At 51.2% G+C, this 26,453-nt stretch overlaps 1 protein-coding gene across 3 annotated transcripts in view; it reads right to left on the bottom strand.

The window, feature by feature from the left end:
- LOC147222446 (histone deacetylase 7-like) overlaps positions 1 to 15,618 on the bottom strand; it is a 44,801-nt gene extending 29,183 nt beyond the window's left edge. For 2 of the 3 annotated variants that reach the window (XM_086168854.1, XM_086168856.1), the window contains exon 1: positions 7,707 to 7,837. The gene's annotated coding sequence lies outside the window, so the exon portion shown is untranslated. Of the gene's footprint in view, positions 1 to 7,706; positions 7,838 to 15,499 lie in introns of those variants that run through there. The other variant, XM_086168855.1, reaches the window with a different exon arrangement.
- Between the last annotated feature and the right edge of the window lie 10,835 nt (positions 15,619 to 26,453).

Below are 26,453 nucleotides of genomic sequence, written 5' to 3'. Positions count from 1 at the left end.
ACATCCACCCGTCATATTTCATTTCTCCCAATTCTTCCTGCCTCGAGTCAACTGGCCTCCGTCCAAGAAGGCGGCGAAGGAAGCGGAGAGAGGGTTGTTCTTTGTGTGGGGTTGGAGGGCCACGGAGGAGAGACTCCCGAGGAAACGGCGCCGGGGAGGGGGATCTCAAAACCTCGCTCGGTCGCGACATTTGGGTCATTCATCCGTTATCTCCCCGCCATGTTCTGCTAATATCAATAGAATAAATGGCCGCGCTTCGTACCGGGGGAGACGGATTTACCACATCTGCGCGTCTTGAAAGGAGAAAATATTTTCAGCAGGTGGCTGGAAATGGAAAAAGAAAAGGCGTGACCCCTTATACAATTCGGAGGTTATTGCAAATATGTTAATGGAATGTTGTGTAAACACGGGATACGGTCTCAGATAGGATTCATGAATCAAAAACAGTAAACGGATAGGCTGCGGTGAGAGCTTACGCTGGGATTTTTGTTGTTTTTTTTTTTTTGTTGGTTTTTTTTTTGCAGCGTCTCATATAACCTAGACACCAAGCGTTTCCACGTTTCAATGAAACACGCTCGTGAACCCGATAAACGCGGCGAAGAATGTTTGTACGCCGAGACAAAGGCGGAGATGTACAGTGTGGAACGGGACACCTTGTTCCCTGTGGGGCAGAGAGATGGGGTGGAGGGAGTGGGAAACACAAACGTGGAAATTTACTGAAACAAAATTTGCGTGTGCGTGTGTGTGTGTGTGTTCGTCGGCGTCCCGTTTATCTTCTCCGAGCAAACACTGCGATCGGGTCTTCTGTAGTGACGCTGCGGTTTGGGTGATGACTGTGTGAATTAGAAAACCCACCAAAGGAGAAGCGGTGTGTCTCCACCATATTTTGCTTTGTTAAATAAATGATGCTCTGTGTGTGTGTGTGTGTGTGTGAGTGAGTGTGTGTAAACTCCCATGCAGCCATTAGTGCAGATCAAGAGTAACCTGGAATGTAAAAGGTAAAATATAAAAACAAAGAATTGCCAGGGAGTTCATAAAAACCCAAACGACTTCCAGACAAAGCTAGCAATTTATGCAAAGTTTGGTTTCAGTTCTGTTGCCTGTTGCGGCGCGGCATCGTAAAAACAATAACCTTTTATGAGATGCAAACCGAAATACACAGCTCATCTCAGCAGAGCGGACGACACACCCCGAGCCTTCAGGCTTCCGGCTCTCCGGTGTCAATCTCAATGGAATCCTACCTGGCCGGGTGACACCAGAGACTTAATCAGAGAGCCGGTGAAACGCAGGTGAAACACTGCGTGTTGTTAAAATATGTGTGTGTGTGTGTGCAGGGAGATGTGGCTTTTTTTCTTAAGAGGACATCTACGGGGGTTGTGATGGTGAGGACATGTGCAGAAGCTCTATTTTTCCCTCTCATTGGAGCACACACACACACACACACACACACACACACACAATTACCACATACGCTCCCCTGGAGGAAAGGAAATGACTTTTCTCATCGATGCCGCCAGAAAAAAAAATACCTGTGGTGTATTCTTATTCAGGAAATCCAGCGCAGGCCGTGCTGCAGCACACGCTGTATTTATTATCCAGCGAGAGGCTTATTTACAAACCCCACGGTGATGTTCGATGACACTTTCCTTTCTTGGGAGATGTTTTTAAATGTCTCATCAGTGCCGGGCCGGGACTCGAGGGTTGGAGTCGGTATGGAGAGACACATGACTCGCTACTCCGGTCATGTGTCGCAATAAAAAAAGAGTTTTATTTAAGAAATTGAGAGGGGGGCCGATACACAGACGGGCTTTCACGATTTCCAAATCTCCAAATCTGTTCATTATTACTTGTGATTTCACCGAGCGAAGGGGGGCATCGGCGTCGCACGCGTGTCGGGTCGAAAGAATGCAGCGAACGAGGGGGGGGGGGGGGGGGGTTTATACACCGAGGTAAATAACGCTGCAAATATTTTCGAGAACATGTTTAAAAACTGAGTAGGCTCCTCTGCTTTTCATTTGTTCTAAAAATAGCCAGGGGAGACAGCTTCTGGTTTCTGTTATAGCATATTCATTTCACAACCATCATCCTCCTTCTGTGGTCCTTCTGCAGCACCGCACACACACACACACACGTATAGACACACACACAGCAACACAGAAACAGTGACTTCCTGTTTCTAAAGTTAGCCTGCACCATAACATCCTCTTGGTTCATTTAGGCAAGCAGAAGAGTCTATTTTGGTTGAATGGCCTCTTTGGCCCATTTCTGCTGCAGCTCCAGAGTTACAGATGTCCATCAGCATTATTTTTATCTTCCCCGTGGCCTGGAAGTGAGCCTTGTTTATTGTCGGCCGAGCGTGAGCACCGCTTTTGTGCGACACGCACGGAGTTAAGCGTTAGCTGCTATTTCCGTGCACAAATACCAGCCACGGCGTCCAAACCCGCTTCGTATCGTTTCGGCGAGTTTAACGTCCCCGGCGGGGGCGTTTCGTGCCGCTCTTTCACCCCGAACGTACACGCCGCTTTAAAACCCGTCCGCTGCGGCGCCGCCGCCGCCGCCGCCGCCGCCGCCACCTTCGGCCGTTCCTCCAGCCTGTCACCGTTCGCCCCGTCCTCATCTGTCTCCCGCCTTCCTTCTGCTCGGAGGAATCCACAGCTGTTGGGGACATTCTGTCCCTCCGCTTCCGAGCAGCTGGAGTATCAATCTCTCTATGTGTGCATCCATATGTGTGTGTACTTGTGTGTCCGCCCCTGTGCGCGCCAAGATATTAATAGGTCGCAGTTGTTCCTTTCGAGTGTACACAGCAGGTCTTTGTGTTTGCATAAGTAGGATCTGCGTGTGCGACAGTTGAGGGGGAGCGTGTACATGTGTACGCTCGGTGTATTAATAGTGCCCATTTGTGTCTTTTGAAAGAACTCCTGTATCTCTTCGTGCAGGTCCTGCTAAAACGCCGGGTATTTTTAGCCTCACCTGTTAGCATGCATGTGTTAGCCGTGTGCGAGCGAGGCCGGCGCGCGGATGTTTGCTGACACCGAGTTTATGCGTCGCCGTTTCTTGACTTATTAATAGCGCGGCACCACTTGTTTGTATAAGTGAGTGGCGTGTGTGCTTGTAAGTGTATTAATAGCAGGTGCGATCGCCCGCACGTGTTTGCGTGCGGCAATCTTCGCGGGAGACTTGTACATATTAGCCAACTTCCAATGTGTGCCAGCCGTCCGTGCGTGAACCGTACGCAGGTACGGGTGGCGAACGCCGACAATGACGCCGACAAACAAACTTGTCGGCGCAGCTTTCCCGGCCGCAAAGATTGTGATTTCGATGACAAAATAGAAAGTATTTGCAGCGAGCGTGAAGTTGCGACTATCGTAATCGCCGATTTCCGCACGGCTTTTTCTCCCGTGACCGAACCTGCGGAGAGGTGATAAACGTCCGACGGCTCGCAAAATGAGATGCTTACCAGCAGAAGGATGAGGGACGATGGGCGCCGTCCTCCTGTGAGTGCCGACCTCCTTAAGTAAAATCAACACTTGCAGTTATTGACTTGGCGAGAACACTACAAGTCAGTTGAGCTAGTATTCAAAATTCAAACCGACTGAAAGTCAAATACCTATTTATGATATGCAGCCTTCGACGCTAATTTCTTTTTTCTCCCCGGCTATTCTCTGTTTTGAGTCATAACTAATCAAATACCTGTTAAATAACTTCGTTCATAGCGGAGCTAAGAAAAAAAAAGCGGTTCCATTTGCTACAGCTTGAAATAGGGGAAAAACAAAAAGTTGACACAGAACCAGACAAAGATGAGATCTGAAAGTTCAAGTCTTCTTTCGGACGCCGTTACGAACTGCCGTAGTGTTTTTCGGAGCGGGGAATTAATAGGAAGTAAACATTTGTCGCCCCTCACTGACGTCAAATACCGACCCCGTCACTTTCCTCCACAGAAAATGACGGCGTGATGATTCCCCGCTTGATGCAGCCTCCCAGAGGCGGCGCAGGACGAGCGGCTGGGTGACCAGCTCGGCCTGGAGTGTGTGTGTGTGTGTGTGTGTGTGTGTGAGATTCTAAGAGGAAGTATCACAAGCTGACATGCTCTTCAGTGTGACTCTTTAACTTAAGTTCCCACAGCTCCAACAGACGGACAATTGTTGAAATCCTTTCATTATTTCTTCTGTGGTTGGATAAAGGTCATCTTTTTTGGATGGGATAAACTAAATTTGGCCTGGGGTGCTGTCATGAGGTTGGCATGAGACTGACAGAAAATGTGTGACTGCTAAAAAAAAAAAAAAAAAAAAGAAGGAATTAAAGAAACCCGACGGTGATGGCGGTGATAGAAATGAATGGCAGGTGCTTGTCATTCGCACGCCCACGCTCGCACACATCCCATGCAAATCGCCGCGACGGCAACGGGCTTAAAAATGCAAATGAAAAAACACGAGCCGCCCTTCTGACCCGGCAGGAAGCGGCCACGTGTGCGACCCCCCCCCGCCAGAAACCACATCACGCACGTTTCGCGTCCTCACAGGCGGAACCGTCACCTTTAATAAAAACGTCTCCTGATGTTTTCGGACGCCGGCGCTTCCTCGGCGTCTATTCCGGACGCGTCTGACACGGGCGGATTCTGATAAGGTTGATCCGTTCGATCCTTTCCTGAGAGCAAACCGGCCTTTGGACGCCGACGCACGGCAACGCTGCCTGTACGCAGGGATGGAAAACGATTTGACTGAGAAAACAGGTTCTCATGCCACACTTCCGACTATAAGTCACCCCTTTGTCTGCTCAATAATGTGTATCGCAGTGTATTATTGCAAACTAGGTTAGATGGCTATTTACACAGAAGGGATTCTTTGATTCAGATACATCCTGCAGTCAATAAAGGGGGTTGCTGTCTTCTGGAACTAGCCTGATTTACTGCTGGTTTTGATAAAGTAACTGTTTTTGTTTGAACTCTGTTGATTTTCCTAATGCTCTCCATCTTTCCCGAAACACACACACACACACACACACACACACACACACACAAAAGTGGAGTGATTTTGGGGAGGAGTGTATCAGTAGTCAGATGAGTTGAACTTAAATCAGGAACAGGAAATGTGATCTGGGGCTGTGGTCGGTCCAGAACACTGTGTCTATTGTCAGTGCGCTGCTGTGGCTCACATTGGGAAAACACAAGGGACTTTTAAAGGTTATCTGGGAAAGGGTTGATATTCACATTCACAACAAGCCCGTAGTACAAATATCTGAGCCCGACGGATACCTGGCGAGGGCCCGGGTTCCCTCCGAGGGGCTATCCGGTGTCACCAATAGTTCGCCTCGGCTTTTTATCCGATTTTTACCCAATTAGGTTTTCGAATCTGGGTCGGATACAAATGTAATCGCGGGCCCGAGGTGTGTTTTTTTTCGCGAGCGCTGGCGGCGATCGACATTCTCAATGCAGAATCACCTTCAGCCTACCGTCCCTGCAGCGGCGAGAGCGCTCTGCGGGCTAAAAATAGCAGAAATTTCGTTAGTTGAGATTTGTAACAGTGCTGAGCTCATCAGTATCACTTCTCTCTGAGCGAACAATCCAAAATCAAAAAGCGGCAACGCTTCGAATATCAGCGGAGGCGTCCGTCGCGGTCGTGACGAAGAAACCGTAACGCGACGAGGGAAGTGTCCGCTTCCATAGTGGAACTCGGCGTTGAAAGCAAACCACCGTGAAAAGGTTGAGAGTTCTGTTTCCACGTCTCGACGGTGAAGAATCGCTCGGCGGCGGCGTTTACGTACTTCGACGCCACTTCCCTTTCCACGTTTCTCGAGTACAGAATCCGGTGCGAACGCCATTCGTTCTCCATGTTTGTTTCCAAAGGCCGCCTCTTCCTCGCCGCAGGTGATGGACATCATGGCGTCCACACCAGACACTTGTCGCATGCGCATTCAACACGTGTGCGGGAACATTCAGCTATCAAAACACCACCCGAGGTCAACTCTCAAGTTCGAGTGAGCTTGCAGTGCGTAGCAGGACAGTTCACGACTGGATTCCTGCGGCCTTCCTCGCACGTTCCTGTGTTTCTCGGCAAACGGCGGGCGTGTCGGGGATGATCTCGGCCTCCGTTTGCTCATCCCGTGCGCTGAGTCAGTAGAACAGATAACGAATCACTCGAAAATGAGCTGGGTACCGTGACAACATGGGGGAATGTTCTCGACGCTTTTGTTTGGCCATCGGAGACGATGCTAACCGCTAATCGGCATTTCCTTCCGTCAAGCTAGCTAATGTCCATCGGAGGGGCAACGTGAAGAACTTCGTCTCTGAGGTACGACTTACAGGCGCCGCCGTTCAGTCGTGCTTTAAATCAAACTCTGTTTCTTTTACATGTCATGACATATTCTAATAAGCTTAGCGTAGCGGCCCTCGTGCACAGCAAAGGAACCCTCCGTCGCCTTGTTGAAGTGCATGCAAGTAAAAGTCTGGCCTTTCCAAAGGTTTGCCTTGAAAAGTCTAAACAATAAAAAAATATACATGTGGAGAACATGTGACGCAGTCAGCATTTCAGAAGAAAACAGATCTGATCGGCATCTCCCCGACCGGAGGAGCTCCTGCCACGGACACAAACCAGCCCTTTACGTTACGTTTAAACTCAATAAAAGATCGGGGTCCGTTAGCAGGGAAGAAGACTTTTCCGACAGATATTTAATATATATCTTATCGGGTCGTTGCGGCTATCCGACGTTAGCCCGAGCGTGAAAACATCCACGGGATTCGCTCGAAAACGCGCCGGTGCAGACACGATCGAGCGAGGTTAAAGAGGCCGCACGATGCAGATTGAAAGTAAAGACCCGTCTGTCGGCAGGCAGGCGGGAAAGGCAATTATTATCTCATCCAAATTAGCGTCGGCGATGAAAGCGAAGAGGGAGAGAAACTGGTCGGGGACCTTTTCAGTTTTCAGCATAAACTCACGCCGAACTCCATAGGAAGAGGCGACGACTCGATCTCGCCCGTCCGGAGGGGGAACCCGGACGCCGCGGGAGGCCGAGAGCTACGACTTCGGGCTGCTTTCTGCTGTCCAGGGACCACGACGACAAAGACTATCATGACTTCTGTCACTATAATAACTGTCATAATCAGTCCATTATCCTGCACTCAGGCTGCAAGAGGCATGGGGATAATAATAATCATAATAATAATAATAATAGATCTGGTTTATGAGCGCCTTTCTTAAAACATGAGGGCACTTTATAAAAGACAACGATGGATAGAAACAATCTGCATCTGTGGGTTTGAACCCGAGACGCCTCGCCACCTTCTCATTCACACACCTGGACAACTTAAGGTCTCCAGCCAACCTGCAGGACCTGGAGGAACCCCTGGAGGAACCCCATGCATGCAGGAGACCACACACACACACACACACACACACACACACACACACACACACACACACACACACACACACACAGGCCCCCCTGTGGGGATCTGACCCCAGGAGGTGGAAGAGGTCACCACTTCATGACCCTGCTGTCCAAACAACAACAACAACAACAATAATAATAACAATAACAACAACAACAACAATAATAATAACAATAATAATAGTGCAGACACTGAAGCACAGCTGCCCATCAAACAACCAAACATGAATGAGTCCAACACACCACTCATGCCATGTGTGTGTGTGTGTGTGTGTGTGTGTGTGTGTGTGTGTGTATGTGTGTTCAGCTTGTTCCCGCCTTACCTCGTCTCGGTCAGGTGTATTTCAGCGGCGGCTCGTCGCCATTCCGTTCCGTCCCTTCGGGTTCGCAGGCCGGCGACGCCTCCGTCCGTGCGCGCTTCCGTGCGTCCGTACTTCCGGTCCCCCGCCCGTCCTCTCGCCCGGCTCTTCCGGTCGCGAGAGAAAACCAAGCGGCCGGCACGTGCCCGCTGTCACGAGCCGTAAACAGCTTCACGCGCGACCCGTTGTTTTTATTTACGCTTTTTTTAAACGAATCAAAAAGTTGTTTTTAAATTTAAATTAAAAAGTTTCTTTTTTCCCCGTGATGGAAGCGCGTCCGCCTCGGAGGCTGCCGACCGTGCATGAGCCGCCGCTCGACTGCCGCTCACCTCCGTATACGAGTGTGTGAGAGTGTGTGTGCATGTGTGTGTGAGAGTGTGTGTGAGAGTGTGTGTGCACTGGTGTGAGGGCTCCACCTGCTGCACGCAGCTGCCGGAATACGGTGTGTGTTTGGTGTGTGAGTCATTTTTGCGCGCGTACACACACACACACACACACATACTGTGCAGACAATTTATACTGAGGGGACTCCAGTTTTAAACTTCACTGTGAAAACCCGTCTAGTGATGGGTTAATGTGAGATTAAGATTAAGTCACTTGTGTGTGTGTGTGTGTGTGTGTGTGTGTGATGCTCTTCATCACACAATAACACCACCTCCTAAAATATATCATACGGGTTGAAGCCTTAAAACATGTCACTTAACATGACCCATATTAGAGCCCTGTGTTTTTTTATCACAGGCTATTGACGGCGTCTTTTAGGGAATTTAATCGTCTTAAAATGTCTCTCGAACCAATTAAGTGTTTGTTTTTGTTCTTACGGCTAAATGTTGTGTAAGAGCGAAATTAAAGTTACAAGAATCTTACGTAAGGCGTGCAAAACAAATACAAACGCGCGATAAATCCCGGGTTTTCATAGCGACCCATGAGTATTCCTGTTAGCCTCCAATAAAATGGTGACGATGACAAACGCCTGGAAGCACGGAGGTTCCCCCCGGGAGCGAAAACGCCGCGATTCCACCCGTCGGTATCGGGATTTGGATGACTTATAACGAGCGTCCAGGTTGGCATGAACCAGATCTGTGTTTATTTAGCACGCTGCATAAAAGAGCCTTGTTTTCTCAGCATGCAAAAGCAAATACCCTTAACTAATTAAGATGGCAGCATGATGACGGGACAAAGGGAGCCGAAATCCCGCCGTAATTGCACGGCGTGTCTGTTTCATTTCCAGTAAGGTTATCGCATTAAAACGCACCGATGCCGCGAAAAAAAAAACAAAAAAAAAACGAGGTAAATCTTCAGCAGATGGAGAACGACCTTTCTCGTAACTTGACTAAAAAGCTCGGAGGAGCCTGGAGAAGCGGGTCGTCCACGTTGGAAAAGCGCTTCGCTTTCCTCGCCGCTTCTCCGAAACAACACCTTCCTGCGCCTCGTGCCAACAAAAAGTCTCACGTTACGGTAAACGCGTCGACATCGACCCGGGAGAATAACACGGCCCGGACAGCCCGCCGGGCCGGCGTCGGGTTTCGCGTGACCCGGCCTGACTCCGGCCCTGCCGGGGCTGTTGTTCCGTAAATTGTATAAGACAGTGGTTCTTAACCTGGGTTCGATGGAACCCCAGGGGTTCGGCGGAGGTCAAGACACACATTGGTGATGACATCACCGGCCGCAGGTGATCACGCTACATAGCTCGGCCTATCCGTGCCGCGGGGATTTTGGCGCGCTCAGTTGTAGTAACTTGTGACTGTCGTGATGGTACGTCATGTGATTTCTTTCTTAATATTTTAATCCCTTCATACTAATTATGTCGAGCAAAAAAAGAAAGCGGTCGGAAGAACACGTACAATACGGATTCGTGATTGGAATCGATGTCCTAACTGCATGATTTGCAAAGACGAGATGAGCAATTCTAGTCCAGCACCGGCAAAACTAAGAGAAGGCTTCCTTCAGCTGCATGGAGATGGGAGCTACAAGAACATAGCGCTTGCTGGATTCAAGGTGAAGGGAGCCAGATTCCATGAAAAGGCTCCTCTGCCTGTTCTTTGTACCCATCAACGAAACGATCCTCCATCCAATAAAGAAGGGTTCGGTGAATGCGCATGTAAAACAGGTGGGGTTCAGTACCTCCAACAAGGTGAAGAACCGCTGGTATAAGAGGAACGTTACGGGCCGAGCGAGCGAAAGGGCAACGGAGGGCTCGCGAGTTCAGCGGCGCCGCGCGTCTTCCCTTGCGAATGGGCGGCCCGTCGCCGCGGTCATGAGGCGCCCTGTCTCGTACCCGCCCAGAAATGCACGCGCAAATCGGATTTCATAGCGTTTTTCATCCATTTTGAACAGTGCGTGATGGAGACGCACAGATCGTACGCTCATCGTGACCTCCGACGCAGCTTCGTTTTTATATTTTTTCCATTATCCAAGGAGGAGGCTCCTCCTCCTGCAGACCCGGGCATGTTATTTATTTTTTCCTTTTTTTTTTCATTACATGCAAAATAATCTCGGTACATTTATGTGATCGTTCATGATTTTGAATTGAAATAAAATGCCAAAAAATTCAAATATTTCAATTGCAATTTCTCGCCCGATCGCCCACTCCTGTCCTGGCGAGCGAGATATCGGACCTTGAATACAAGGGGAACTTCAATTTGCACGGGAGTTACATTCCAACGCCAAGTGAATTTCCGCAAAGTAGAGATGTGATCGTTTTTCTTAATGATATTTACAGATATGTTAACCGTCAACCCTTTACAAACCTCCCGCAAACTGGTATCAACCCACCGTCGTTCGAATTCCGCTTCTCATACGTACAATAAACATTGCAAGACACTTTCACAAACGAAACAGCACAAAGTGGACGGTATTCTTACCAGATCGGCAGCGAGCGGGTGATTGGATGCCGGGCACAGACGCTTCTGTCCATGAACCAATCAACACGAGGAACAGAACGACACGCTCAACCGGCCAATAGCGTGCCGAGTACGGATCTACTCAGCCAATGGTGTTCCGTATGAGACCCGGCGTGGGTGCGATGGTGGGAGCCAGAGTTCACCATGCTGGGTTTCTCGTATTTGATTTATTTAATAAAATGAATTTTAGTTGAATTTTACTATATTTTTTTTTACAGTTTTTTTCGTCTTCTTAAGTTAGAATATGGACATTTCATCACGGTAAAAATGCTCAAATAGTCCAAAAAAAAAAAAAAAAACGTTAGAATGATAGATAATTGTAAAATTCTTCATATAACATCTCTATATTGTCTCTTCTGTAGAGTTGCTGTTACAAAACATGAAAAAAACACAAAATAATTGCATTTATTCTGTAAACACTTCATTTATCTGTATATAGCACACATTCTGCACTTCTGATTAGATGCTAGACGCATTTCGTTACTCCGTATCCTTACGTGACTACGTGATAAAGTTGAATCTAGTCTAAATCGAGAACGGAATTGCAACGGCGCGTTCGCGAGCGTCCACCGGAGTGAGCTGGTTTTCAGACGATGGGATCGAAACCGGCAGTAAAAAAAGAATGTCGTAAAAAAGAAGTGTTGTTTTGGAGAACGGTGACACGTTAGAGCTGCCCGGCTGTGTTTGGGAGTGGCGGCTTTGGCTCGGCGCCGCGGATCGCCGTGTCACCATCGTGGTCATGATGTAAGCGAAGCGGCTCCCTTCTTATCTGAGCCCCTCACGCCCTCCTCGCACGCCGCTCGTCGTCATCGCGCGTGAATGTCGGGATTAGAGCGCCGTTCGACCCACGCGCCGGGTTTTCGGCTAAAGACGAAATGATAAAGATGCTAAAAACAAAAGCCGCATATGGCATACATGGGTAAGGACTCCGAGGCGGAGCGCGGCGGCCAGGAGGGCTCACTCCTCCAGCGGTTACAGGAAGCCGGCAGGAATGAGAGGAATGCGGTCAGGCAATACGCCGAAGGAGGGAGCAGCGGTCGGAGGGCGCCGTGCCAGAGACAATGAAGGAAGAAGAGCTTCGGAGGAGATAGAGAGCGGCGAGGGGACGGCGCAGGTGTCAGGGATCACGGCTAAGGTGTCCCCTGCGCGACCGGGCGGCGGCGGCGGCGGCGGCGGACGCAGGGACGCGTCGTCGTCTCCGACGGCGTTTGTTTGCTGTGAAAAATGTGCATGACATCGGAGGAGTCGGAGGCGGAAATGCCTCAGTACATTACTGTGACCGGTGGAATGTGTGGAGTTATCATCGGGCCCGATTTCCTGGTATCAGGCGCAGGCCGGCCGGGGAGGGGGACGAAAACAGGATTTTTTTTTTTTTTTTTTACTGTCGTTAGGGGTTGATTTAGTTCACACACACACACACACACATACATAGTGACTGACTGAGTACTGAACAAATAGCTGAATCCGGTCAAAGCGTGGACACACAACTGGGTCTCAAAAGGATGGAGTTTCATTCAGGAGCATGGAAGATAGAGAACACACACACACACACACACACACACTCACACACACTGACTGACTGACTGACTGTCTGAATGCTGAACTAAAAGCTGAACCCAGTCAAAGCTCGGACACTCAGCCGGGTCTTGACCCTGGGGTTGTCCCTGAAAGGACAGAGTTTCATTCAAGAACATAGAGGATAGAGAGAAAACACACACACACACACTGGCTGTCTGAGTGCTGAACTAAAAACTGAACCCGGTCACTCGGACACACAACCGGGTCTCAAACGGACGGAGCCTTATTCGGGAACATAGAAGAACATAGAGAGAAAACACACACACATAGAGACACACACACACACACACACACACACACGCACGCGCGCGCGCACACACTCGAGGTTTCCCCCTGCAACCCCCGAGTCCCCCCGTGACCCCCATGACCTCCGGTTTCGGACGTCAAATCCACTTCCAAGCTTCGCTGACGGTGGATTCGGGTTTATTCGGTTAGTTTTGATTCGGTTATCTAATTTGTCCGATGTTCTCTGATCTCGTCGAGCGCCGCCATCGAAAAGCTCCTGTCTGGGGTTTATTTCCTGTTTTAATTTGGTAATGCTGTTTGCCCCTCTTTCTATTTTCCCAGCTCGCTTTACTTCCTCTCTGTTCATTGTTTTCCACCTGCTTGGCTCGGCTCCTGGCTTTTCCTCCACCGATCTTCTCTCCGCCCGCCGTCACGCGCCGCAACTGTCTCCACTTATCATCACCGTGGTCTGCGTTTCAGATTGCCTGACGTTCTGCCCGTTTCACCTCCTGCTTTTCTTCCCCTCCGCTCGCTCTGCCGCTGTTATTTCCGATTTCCCCCTCCTTTCTGTCGGCATTTTGTCCCTCCGTAAAAGCGGCGGTTGGAGAGGTTAGCAAATGCACTGAGAAAACACACACACACACAGAAACAATACACACATGTGGCCAATTATCCATTCACGCAGTCCCGGTGGCTCCGCCCCTTTTTTTTTTTTTGTCCGAAATCCCACAATTAAGCTGCCCTTTGCAAAAGATTGCGTCAGTTTATTGTTTGTATCGACAAGTCGTATTAGATGTCAATTAAAGTGATTTACAATCACGGAGGGAACCGAAGAAACGCAGCTGTCCGAGGCCCGCTGATCGGAAGATCGGAGAAAAAGTCCGAAATAGACGATATATGTCTGTATCGAAGTACGGCGATGTCGGATTTTTGATTTCACGCACCCGGCAGGCGTGCGGCGGCTTCGAGGCGAGAACCCGATGCTCGCGGTTTCCACGACCTTTCTGTTCCCGACAGCAACGCAAAGTCAACCCACGGGGCGACGAGGCGACACCCGGCGACCGCGCGGTTTCGCTGGAAACCGACTGGAAAGTGCAGCTTCGCTACGCCTTCGCACTCCGGCGCGCAAAACGAGCGGAAAAAAAAAAAACGGGCCGAGACGTCAGAACGCTCGAGAGGGTTCGTCATTTTAAAACCAGATGAGGACAAAAGGAAAAAAACCCGCAAGACGCGAGGCCTTCTCACGTCAGGTGATTGACAGCGGCGGATAGAATCGTACTGTGACATGAAAAAGAATTCCCCGGACGCCATGAAAACGGCGGCGCCGACCCGCCCCCCCGGAAGTCCGAGTTGATCCAGATTTTCTGGATCAACTCCCTGCAGTGGACACACACTCCCACCAGGGGGCGCTAACCAACTCAGACACTGCATCGGATTTAACGCCCAGCCGCTTCGAAAAGCTCAGAAGCCGGGCGTTAAAGTGTTTTCTCTCGATGGAGCCGGAGAAAATAAAAGATTAAAAAATGATGGATGCGAAATGACCTTTTCCGGAGGATGAGCTGCTTATCGGAAGGTTTCACTGGGATGCATCATGTTTTTTCTCCGTCACAGTAGTTGTGGAAGCGGGCGAGAAATATCCAACGCAACGATGATCCCTGCATCGCTATGATAAGACATTTGTGCCCAAAAACACAAATGTAGTTTGTGGTCGAACATTATTTTGGATGAATCCAGGCGGGGACAGAAACGCGCCACATTCCCGTCCCTGCGTATCCTCAGCTGACACACACTCGGCATGATTTAGAATCCCGTGACACGCATCCTTCACAGAGGAGCCGCATGAGTCACGTCCCCGGGAGCCCCCCCTCCTCCAGCGCCACTCTTGTAACGGATCAAGTTATTTTTGCGTTTGGCTGATTCGTACCGCTCTCGGGACTTCCTCCGCCGGCGAGGTCGCGACTTCGCCGCCGTCCGAAAAGACCTTGCGGGCGACGGAAGTGAAGGGTTCTGCGTCGCAAGAGTTCCAGGTCACGGCTCATCTTTGCGACGCCAAAAGCAAAACATCGCCCGACGGCGTCCGCAACCTTTCGGGAACAGGTCGGAGTCTCCTTCTGTATCGCCACGGCAACCCATGCTCGAAGTCGGCGGTCATTGTTTTTTTGTCTCCCGCGTTTTCCCTCCAATCACAAGCGGGTCTCCGCCGGCTCGGTTCGCCCTCCAAATATTATGTCACGGACTGAAAGAGGGCGTGACGCGTTGGCTTTCGTCAAAAACGGCACGTCACCGATCCCTTTTGTTCCCCGGGAGCAGATTTACGGCGCTCGATTGTTGCCTCGGAATAATAAATCGCCGTTATTTGTATTAAAGGACGTTCCTATTTCGATAGATTTCGCCTTTTCTCAGGAAAATGCGAAAAGTTTCCCGTTTCCAACACGCCGTTTTGACCGACTTGTACTCGACCCTCCGGAGGAAGGATGGTTTTTCAGAGCGATATGAAATACGGCGAGGACGTTCTCCTCAAGCGCCGTGAGATTTACAGTGAAATGCACAGACTAGATTGAAAGATAAAGGCCTGGAGAGGTTGAAGACGCTCCGCAGAACGTCCTGGGAGAACTCCGCTGATATTTCGTGTTTTTTGTTTTGTGCAGTTTGCGTTATGACTGTTTCTGACAACAGATGCCTCATCCAGCCCTGCGTTGCATTGACGGCCTGTTGTTCTTTGTCCCCCTGTTCTTCTGCACACTCCAGTGTGGACACTCTCCGGGGTGGGTGGGTCTGTTTCCAATTTTCTCCCCTTCCCCGTCTTGAGAGACAACACTTCCAAACCCAAACGCACACAAACCGGCACGACAGAGAGAAAGAGAAAGAGAGAGAGAGAGGGATCATATTTAAAAACAACTTTTCCGTTGCCGTGCGGGATATCACCGACAAAACCCAAGAGGAGGAACCCCGTCACGCTCATCCTCCAGCGAGGGGGGGCTCCCGTGGAATCTGGCGGCCGGCGCTCGGCGGTGACACGCGGAATGAAGAAAAAAAAGCGGGATCTCTTACCGGCGGAGGGTCGCCGACATCCAGGAGAGGTTCCTCTGCGTGGGAGCGCTGCTGCAGCTCCGGAGCCCAGCTGAGCACTGACAGCAGCCTCACAAACGGCCGCCTCGCACTTCCTCTCGTGCGAACTGAACCGGCCTCCCCTCTCTCTCTCTCTCTCTCTCTCTCACTCTCTCACTCTCGATCACTCCCTCCGACGCTCTTTCTCAGCGAAGACAGTTGTTGTGCCGTATCGTCCCTCCCTCCTTCCCTCCCTCCCTCGCTCCGCCACCGACCCCGGTAACTGGTAACCAGGGCGGGAGGGCGGCCGGGCGTCCGCTTGCGAGCGAGCCGGCGCTCTGGGAGAAAGCGGGGGTGACAGATTGTGTTCCCACACGGGTCTGACGGACAATCGCAGGAAGTGGCTGGTTTAGGACGCGCGTAGAGCGCGGAGGTGAAACGGGACGGCTGCATTCGGCGGGCAGGGGAACACCGGTCCGGCTAAAGAGCGCTTTGACCTTTTCGATCGTCCTTCGAAATCCTCGGAAGTTGCGATGGCGTTTTTTTTTTTTTTTTTGCAACGACCTGCGGCGGTGAGATCCTTGGCCTCACAGCGAGAAGTTCCCCGCGTCCCAGTGCGGAGGAGGCCGATCGGAGACCCCGAATCGCGCGTTCGGCGAATTAAGTGGAGGAGAATGCGCCTCAAATCGTCCGACGACGGTGAAATTTTGATTTGCACAGCTGGAAGTGGACGGCGCAGTAGAGCTTGCAAGTAGAAAAATAGAAAATAAATGATGGTTAATGGTTACACGCGTCCGGGGCGAACCTGGACGCTCGGCCTGTGAGATAATAAACATATGTACACGTGCGGCGTCCATGCAAATGGCGCACGTATCTGTTTTCCTGACAGGGGAACCGTCCGGACATGTTAATGTCCTCAGTTTTATGAGCAGAAACAATTTAAGCGTATGCATGAAATCCCGCTGTCCAGAACACATGTTTTACCGTCCCGGCTGCGCGAGCGAGGCGGGAAGCACGGCGTCCTGTCGGAGAGCGAGCCTCCCGCCCCCGGGGGAGGAATCATTTAAAAGTCGGCCGCGGCGGGGGGACTTTTAAAAAGCGGCGTTATGTGATGGAAGTGGCATTTAAAGTGCTCACGTTTGGAAAACCGCTGCGGTCCGAGGCTGGAGTCGGTTAGTTATTATCTCCGATGCGTTTCAGAGAGAGTTACGAGGGTCGACGCTTCGGACGGTCGGCGTTTGAGCGGCGGGAATACGAGTAATACAGACGTCCTAATAAAACACTCGCAAGTACAGACACTCCAATAGCTTCACGTTGATTCGAAACCATCTCCATTAAAACGGCAGGAAAAATGAATCAACTCGATTTGGATTATTTTTGGATAATTATTTGATTGTTTCACGATATTTTTCCCACTGGTATCAATAACGCGGGGCTGAGCGACCACATGCAGAACGATACGGAATACAAACTCTGCCATTCCTGTGGTTTGGCCGCGGATGTGTGGCTTTCGTTTGCGGAAAAACTCCCACGGAGCTCCGAAGCTGGCAAAACGAGCCCACGAACAAGGACAGATATCGGGAAAGCGGCGGTGGCGGCGGCGGCGGTCGAAGGTGGGGTGACCTTCCAGGTAGACCCCCCGTTTCCCCCCCCCCCGCGGCAGGGAGAGGTCAACCCCCCCCGACCTCAGCTGCTGTGTGGTCTGGCTGCTCCGCCGCAGCACCAGCAGCGACGGATTAGCGTCCGGGCTCGAATGTAACCTCATCCTTTGGGAAAACATACTGACCAAAAGGAAACCCATGCTCGGAGGGGTGTGTGTGTGTGTGTGTGTGTGTTTGTGTGTCGGGTGGGGGGGGGTTACGACCCTTTGTCTTCATGGCGAAATGAGAGGGATTTCGAAGTTTGCGGCTCTCCGTTTCCCCTCAAACAAACTTGCCGCGGTGAAGGTTTTGCAAAAACAGGCGGCAAATGTACGCCTGGCGTGGATTGTGTTTATCGGTAAAAATGACGGCCGTGAATACGAATCCGTATTTTCCGTCCCGATCCGAGATGCGACCCGGCGGATGGAAATGTTCGGAGGGGGGAATTAGACGTCGGCGGCTTTGGACGTCCGGGGAAACAATGGTCGTGTCGGGACGGTTAGGAGGACAGAAAGACCACGGCGAGCAGAAGCAGTAGTTAGAGGAGGTGGGGGTGTTATCTCCCCTCGGCCCAGACAGACGACAAAAAGAAACAACGCTGGAAATTTCTTATCAGCTCGCGAGTAAATCCATCATCCCTTTATCTGCCGCGGCTCAGAAATGGTCTGCAGGCAAACCGTGCTGTGAGGTCTTCGCTATTTAGCGTGAAAAAGACGTATTTTTAGGCGACTGTATATTCAAACCCCGCCGTCGTCAAATCACCAAATATGGCGGACGTGGATCCGCCGCGAGGGATCGGTGAGGATCCTCAAAAAACCGGCCGGAGCGGGTCCAGATCGGACCTCTTTAAGTGATCTACAGGAACCCAGGTCGGCCTTCTGCCTCGACTGGAGAGGGACGCCAAGGGCGTGACGTTGGCCTGGGGCTACGATGACCTCCGGCTACCGACGTCAGCGGCGCTAACGGTTACCTGCTAATAATAAGGTCGATATTCACAGTAGAATGTCACGTTTCAGTTCATTCATTCATATTATTCGTTATCCTGCACTCAGGCTAATGGGACGGCGGCGGCCAATCCCAGCCGTCGTCGGCCGAGGGGCGGGTTCGGCCCGGACCAATCGCAGGGACTCTTACTGAAACATGCACCTTTTCATTCACACTTCTCATACGAACCTCCAGAACCGGGAGGAACCCCAGGGAGACACGGGGAGAACATGGAAGGAACCCTGCGGAGATCCAACCGGGGACCTTCTCGCTGTGAGTCGCTAATGCTACGAAATACCATCATCAAGCTTTCTGCTCCGCTGATTCAGACATGGAATGTAACCCAGTGTGTGTGTGTGTGTGTAATCAAACTCCCGATGAAAACATCGACGAAAAATCCCATCTGACCCGGACCTCGGAGCAGCGGGAGCCTCCGGGCCGCCGGTCCGGCGAGGCGAGGTGACCCCGCGCTCTCAGGAAGGGGGAGCTTCCTGCAAAGGTCACGGGTTCTCCAGCCAGACCAAACACAGACTAATTGCCCGGTTGTTTGTCGGCCCGCAGCCTGTTTTTCTGTTACGCTTTTCCCTTCGTTTGGCATTCCTCAGCGCCTTACCTGCAGCGGCCGGCCGGAGAAGGTGACGGGGGCCCCCCGTCTAAAAATAGATGCAGAGGGAAGGGGTTTATGGGACCCCCTGGAAAGGCGGGGCGGCGATGATAGACAAACAGCTGGGCCAGAACTGGTTTGCGAGCGCGGCGGCTGCAGCTGTACGCTGTCTCTCAGACCCTCGGCCAGACTCCGAGACTTACATCTCCGCTTAATCTCCCTCCCATGCACACACACACACACACACACACACACACACACACACACACACACACACTCGTGAAGCAGGAAGGAAAGTAATGGGTCCCTGACAGCCTTCAAGAACTAAAGAATGTGCAATATGAGGCAAGGGAACAGCTGGACAGAGGAAGAAGAAGAAGAAGAAGAAGAAGAAGAAGAAGGAGGAGGAGGAGGAGGAGAAGAAAAAAGCAGCGGGGGTCAGCGGATTCACAGACGAAGGGCGAGGTGCAGCTGAGGAAGAGATGAAAAAAAAACAAGGTTCGGGAAGGCGGCGTGATGCGGAGGGGCGGACAAGGCTTGGAAGGGGAATCGACAAACGTATTGATTTATCGGGTCCGGCCCAGAAGAGCGAGGCCCGACGGGGCCCGACGGGGCCGGACGGGGCCGGACGGGGCCGGACGGGGACGGCAGATGTTTCGCTCAGCTGTTGCAGCATCGATCTGCCGCTGGGCGCTTTGGCGAAGCCCAGCCTGGTCTGTAACGAGACAGGCCTGGGAACTCCGTCGGCTGGGAGACGCTGAGGGGAGCTAAACGTGCACGCAGAGGCCAAACTGCAGAGCTGTGTGTGTGTGTGTGTGTGTGTGTGTGTGTGGGAGGAGGCGGTGGAAACAACATGAAGTCACTCTGGTAAAAGCGTCCCGGCCATTTGGTTCTGGCTCAAGCCGTTGCAGCTGAAAGATGCAAAAACAAAAGATATTCTCATCTCTTCAAACATGGATTCCCCAGCGACGGCAGGTGGCGAACCTTTTTAACTTGAACTCGCCCTTTCCTGCGGTTTCTCTGTTGCGACGACGCAAAAACTATCCGGGAAGGTCGATGATCCGCTTGATGCAACTTTCACTCCGAGGCCAAACATGCAGGAGGCTCATTGGAGCTGTCATAATGAAAATAAAGATAAATATTAGATTCATGTATATGTTCTGTATGATTCCAATCTTTATTTTGTTTTATTTCCCAAGTACAAATCACTGAATTCACACATTTCCTAATCCGAGCCAGGGTGATCGTTTCTGTTTTCTCAGCTTGTCAACTATAGAATGTTGGAAAAAAGATTTATTGTGTTGTTTTATACATCGCCACCTTCTACAATCGGTTTAAGGTCTTTAACGTAAGTTTGTGATACAATTGTTCTCGCCGATCGGAAAATAAACCTTAGAGAAAAGTCATGAGGTGAGGCAGACGATACCGTGCCTCACCTGTAGGGGGCGCGTGTGAGCTGGCGGCTGCGAAAGACTGCTGTCCATCTAAAACCAATGCAGGATGAAATGAATAAGAAAAATAAAAGAAAACAAGGAGGAGTTTACAACAAAGTGACAGAGCTTTTGTCGGAGAGGTCGACGAGCGTGACCACAAAGTCTTTTCAGTTTTATAAAAAAATGAGGTTTGCAGGTGATTGGTGGTCCACAGTGAACCCGATCTTGAACCCGACCTCTCGCCCAAAGAAGGAATAGAAGGAGAAGATTTTACGATATTTGTCTGACATGAACGTCAACAGCAGGAAGATGATACAATAAGTCACAAGTGCACGTTTTCCTGCAGACACATTCATATTGGACCACAATTCTTCCAGTATATTCATGTACAAGTACATATATGTATATATATAACATATATGCACACATATATGTGAATTTATACATAATATATAAAGATATAAATGTAAACATGCACAGTTCTTGATATCAACACCTGAACACCACTTACATTGTGGTTGGATGTCACATATCGCATCATCTAAAGTCTGTTTTTCTATGTGTCTGTGGTGTGTGTGTGTGTGTGTGTGTGTGTGTGTGTATGGTTGTGAGGGGGTTACACACCAGCGTGCACCTGCACATTGACGGAAATACAGTTCTCCCAGTAACCACAACACAAATACACAAAATGGCTGAATGCGCCGTCTCGACTCTTTCTTGTAACTTCTAACCTTTACTCGGGAACTCGTCACTGCATCGCTGCCAGTGCACGTGCGTGTGTGTGTGTGTGTGCGTGTGTGTGTGTGTGTGTGTGTGTGTGTGTGTTGCTTTGAATGTTAAAATAAAGTAAAAGAAGTAAAGGAAAATTGGATTCATAAGTGCTTTAAAAACCTGAACAAAAACATCACATGAAAGAGGCTCTTTGCAAATGCAGGACGGGAAATATACATTTCAATTCTTTCTCTCTCTCACACACACACACACACTCAGTGTGTGTGTGCATGTGCACACTCATGGCAGCGGTCGGGACGCCCGGAGGAGTGTGTGAACACACACATTTCATCAACCAGGTGAAAAAGTTTTGACTCTTTGTACAGCTGCGGTTGTATGTGTGTGTGTGTGTGTGCGTGTGTGTGTGTGTACTGTATGTAGGCCAGGCTGACCACAGTGCCGAGGAGGTCGCCAGGTGTGTGTCGCCCCCCCGCCACCGCCACTGCTGCAGCTGTGAGCCTTTCAAGGATTCTGCTTTGTCTCACTGCAGTGAGCTGAACATTGCAAGCTCAAAAGATACACTTGTGGCTCAAACACACTTGTCACACACACACACACACACACACACACCAACATGTCCAAGTGTGAAAGTGGGCCTTGCATGACCAACTGACACACACACACACTCCTCTCATGAAGTGAGTGTGAAAAACACTCCGGTTCATCCACAAACCTCTACTGATGGGCTTTGCACAGCTCTGTGCCACCCTATGTGTGTGTGTGTGTGTGTGTGTGTGTGTGTGTGTGTGTGTGTGTGATGCTATGCGTTCAGGAAACCGCAGCGGCTCGTCTTGAGCTCCATGCTGACATTTAAAATGCGATGTAATGAACAAACGCTGGCCACCCCTTTTAACATCGGTAATCAGGACCGGCTTCTAGAAAGGGTTTTTCAGAGAAAATGAGTTGATCTCGTAACTGTTTTCCAGGTAGCTGGTTGGGGAGGTGTGTGTGTGTGTGTGTGTGTGTGTGTGTGTGTGTGTGTGTGTGTGTGTGTTCTGGTTCCACCCCCATCTGCAGAGGCAGCAATCCACGGCCAGTGGATCATATTCATCCGCTCACGTCTGACAGGTTTCTGTTTCAGTTCGAGCAGCTGTGTGTTTTTTCTTGACGCACAAACTGTCCTGCATTTTCCAGCCTTTTTACACAGAAGAGATGAACGGAAACACGACAATCGCACAGAATCCCCGGCGGAAGCGAACGGTGGAAGGGTTTTTGTCTGAAGCTCCTCAACAACAGGATGATCTCACCAGAAAACACAACACAATGCATTCATTCATTCATTCATTCATTCATTCATTCATTCATTCATGCAGTCAGTCATCATTTTCACCGCTTACCCTGAGTCTCGGCCGTCATTGGACGAGAGGCGTGACCTCTGACCTCTGTCCATCGCGCAGCAACCATTCCCTCACTCACCCTATGAAGACATAAAACCATTCAGCGTCCAGAGAAACGGATGTTCTTCATGTTTCAGCCAAACGCCTGGCGTGCAGCGACGCTCTTTCAGAAAACAATGGTTTGCGTGTATTGGACACACACACACACACACACACACACACACACAGACACACACACACGGGCATGTTCCAGTTGGTCTCTCAAGTCCCCGGCTGCTAGTTTTGGCTTTTCGTATGAGCTCATGCAGGCATTCTTTGCGGCCGTGGAGTCATCTCAGCTGGAATACCAGCGGAGGGGCGGCGGACAATCTGTCAAAACAGAAACCGCTTCACGTCCCGGGTTTGAGGTTGAACCCGAAGCCGCCGGTTAGCAGGTGCTGTGAGGCTGGCGGTTTGGACCGGGGCGGTCCAGGTGCGGCGGCGGCGGCGGCGGCGGCGGGGTTTGGCCTCGGCGTGGGAGGATCGGCGGCGGCTCGGTGATTTATGCTTTTAACGAGGTGAACTGCATCTGCAGAACCTCTGCTGCTTCTTCTTCTTCTTCTTCTTCTTCTTCAAGATCTATCGGGAGTTTTACCGAGCGAGAACCCGACGAGAACATTCTTGGATCGGGGTCAAAAAGCTCCAGGCTCGCGCCGGACGGTGGGCTTCCCTGGTCCGACTCCAAGCTCCGAAACTCCTGACTCCAATTAGCTTTTCACAAGGGTTCACATTGTTCTTCATCATGATCGAGCGTCCGGGACCAAACCATCATCGCTACCAGTCAGAGCAGAACCTCGGCTCACCGATTTCAGTCCTTCTTTGACTCCGTTGGAGAACCGAATCCCGCTGAAATCAGTGTGAACCCCATGGATCCGTTCTCTGGCATCAAAACATACAGAGAGGAATTAAATCTTATCTAATTATTGCTGTGTTTCTGCTGTTCTTTCTCTTCTTGCCACCACTTGTATGCGTTTCCTTCTCCGAATCACCAAAAGTAAAGCCTTCTCACATACGAGACCCTCGCTAACGCTAATGCTATCTCCATCGAGCTTTCTTTCATTCATCTTCTTTTGCGAATCCATCTTCTCTATCGAACCCCATTCTCTGGATCCTCCTCTCTCCCGTCCGTAAATCTTCTCTTGTTCTTCCTCTAGACCTCCAATTCCAGCATCCGTCCACCAATATATCCACCATCCCTCCTCTGTCCAGGACCCAACCTTCTCTCCAAAACATCTAACACGTGCCTTCCTGGTCCCTTCCATCCATCCCGGTCACTCCCGAAGAGAACCTCGGCATCTTCATCTCTGCGGCTGCTTTTCACTCGTCACTTTCGTCGCCCCTTTAGCCCCATCGGCCGTCTCGAGCGCATCTTAGCGCCTCAGGATGGTTACAGATGGTTGACTCGGGCGCGTCGAATACTTTAGCTAGTATTTCCTTGCGTGCAATTGTTAATAAGCACAATTGACCTTTTTTGGGCGCCGTAATGAGGCTAACTTACTGAGGAAAAGCGGACGAAAGCGTTATAAGCGTCGAAGTATCACGCACGCTACAACGCTGCACGTTTGTTCGCAGCTCCGTTCAGGATTCGACGGAAAACTGCGTCCGCGGGTCGATGCGTCGGCGGTCGATACGGCCAGATTCCGCCGCGCTCGGCCGGTTTGATGAAGGCCGGCTCGCGTCTGAAGACCAGCCATGCAAAGACACGGCCGTTTCCCAGGAGCCCGCTGAGCCTTTCTGGCTGCTCTTCCTGAAATCGGGGCCATTATGGAAACCACATGACTGAGGAAGCCTAAAAGTGACTAAACACAGCGGCATTCTATGTGTGTGTGTGCCGGGAGTTTAAATATAGGGCAGGAAAAACACGCAGGAAATGTTTGTTGGCTGTTAATGCAACTTTGGAGCCATTATTTTCCGAGGAGAAGACTTCCTTGCACACACACACACACACACACACACCAGTGAGTCTTCCAGCTCTGCCCTCTTCCGCTCGACTTGGAAAATAAGGAGGTCGAAAGAACAATGTCCAGCTCTGGAGGGGTGAAGACCAATCAGGTTTCTCCATCCTGTCGCGGCGGCTCACGTTTCTTCCAGAATGGCGACTCGTCCCGAAGCCGCCGGGAGTTTTGCAGGAACGGAGGTCGGAGATGCTCTGTTGGCGCCGCGCACGCCTCGCTCGCACCCTCAACCAGAACCACATGGTCGGTTTCGCTCCTAATGGTATTCGGATGACTCGGGCGTCCGACCTCCATTTCGAGGAGGCCTCAGAATCCAGGCGGGAGACGCAACGGACGCCGCGCGGCATCACCTGGAATCATCTTCTCACCGGGTCGGGCTGTTTGGCTTGAAATGGAAGCCGGGTTCGCTGCTCTCACACACACACACCGACACGGACAAAGACAACACGCCCTTGTTATTGCTGGAACGATCATCCGCGACCCGACACGGGCTGGGAGGAAAAATAAAAAGCCCGTTTTGAAAGGAAGCCGCGTCCGTCGGTGCGCGCGCACGCGTGCACGTGCTGCGGCGTCGGACGAGGAGGACAAAGGGACGCCGCCCGGCGGTATTAATATCCTTGAAGACAGAAATAAGCGGAGGACCCGCCCGTTGTCTTTATCTGGCCCCTGTGACCGGGCCGCCTCACCCAACGGCCCGATGAAGTCACGCGGTTTTCCGAGAAGACGCCCCGGCGCGACCCCGAAAGGCCCGAGGTGAAATCTATATATTTTGAGCTTCTCCGTGGCTCTTTGTGAGCCTCGGCACGACGAAGTTACAGTGGAGAAAAAAAACCCAGCCGGCACACGGGGAGCCTTGTGGAGCGGCGTGACTTCGGCTTTTGTTTTTTTTCTCCTCCGAACCACCTAAAACATTTCTGGATCAGCCGGACGGCGGCGAGCGGGAAGCCGACCCGAAACGGGATCAATTGAGCCGCAGAAGTGGACGCCACGTTCACGTCGCTTGACGACGGCGAGCGAAGGAATGGAGAGAATCGGCAGAAGGAGGCGTCACTGACCGAGAGACGAAGGCTGCTTTTTCTTCACCTCCATCATCAACGCCTGGAGGATCGAGGGCCGGCTGGAAGCACCTGACGGCGGCGCGGCCTGCGCTCCATCGTTCGCTCGCAAACCCGTAAAATCCTCCACCTGAAGGACGCCCGGGTTCGCCACCGACGCCTCACCTCCAGCTACGAGCACCCAGAGACCTTCCCCGTGCGGAAGCGGAGGTTTCTCAGCCTCGTCTTGCTGTGCAGCGAGATAAAGCCCCTCACCTACGGGATGTCGCCGCAACCAGAGCCTGTCTTTCCTTCATCTAACCTCCCGCACAGGCACAACGGCTCAGCCTGACAACAACCTTATCAGCAGGCAAAAGAAGTGCCTCTGCTCCGTACCAGCGCTGACAATTAACTGTCGTGCAATGACTGGATTTCTCTGATAACCTTTTATTTGTTCCCCCCGCACATCTCGTCTTATGCAATCTCGCTCCATACGTGGCCAGCCAGAGATGTGCGCCGAGATGAGCTGAAATCTCCTCTCGCATATTGCACGTATGTCAGATATGGCCTGATACATGCCCGCTCTGTGTGTGTGTGTGCGCGTGTGTGTGTGCGTCGCCCTCCGAACGCACCGCAACCTTGTGGTGAGCCGGTCAGCGCCGGCCCAACTGATGCCAACCGTTCGTTCGCTCGTCTCTCTGTGTTCAATCGGGGTGGAAGAGATGTGCAGGTGAAACGTGAGAAGGTGCGGCGCCCTCCGGTGGCCGGATGTGGAATTCCACTGTGCGGTAAAAGCAGCAAAGCGAGAAATGTTAGAAAAAGCAAACATTTGACTGAGAGATGGCAGTTTCAAGTAATTATCCGGCATTATGTGTAAACAAAAGCGTGACGGTTTATCGCGCAGAAACACCACAGAGGGGTAGCGGAGCTGCGGAAGCTCATTCACGCCTCGTTACGGAGAAAAATCAAAATAAAAAAACGCGGGAGGCCCCTGTTTGTAGGTTTCTTTCTGTTACCAAGAACACATAAACGCTTCCAGCGTGGAAACCGAAGGCACCGTTCATTTTCAGGGCATTTTACTTTTCGATTCCGTCGACGAGGCGATCATGTTCTGGAGTGGCTGAACCTTCCTTCTTGGCGAGGCCTCTGCCGCCACCGTT

The sequence above is a fragment of the Fistularia commersonii genome, chromosome 21 (genome assembly GCF_037954325.1).
Source record: "Fistularia commersonii isolate RoL2024-O1a breed Wild chromosome 21, RoL_Fcom_v1.0, whole genome shotgun sequence".
Lineage (NCBI taxonomy): Eukaryota > Metazoa > Chordata > Actinopteri > Syngnathiformes > Fistulariidae > Fistularia > Fistularia commersonii.
Note: the sequence above shows the minus strand (reverse complement) of the source record. Positions and strands in the feature narration are given on the sequence as shown.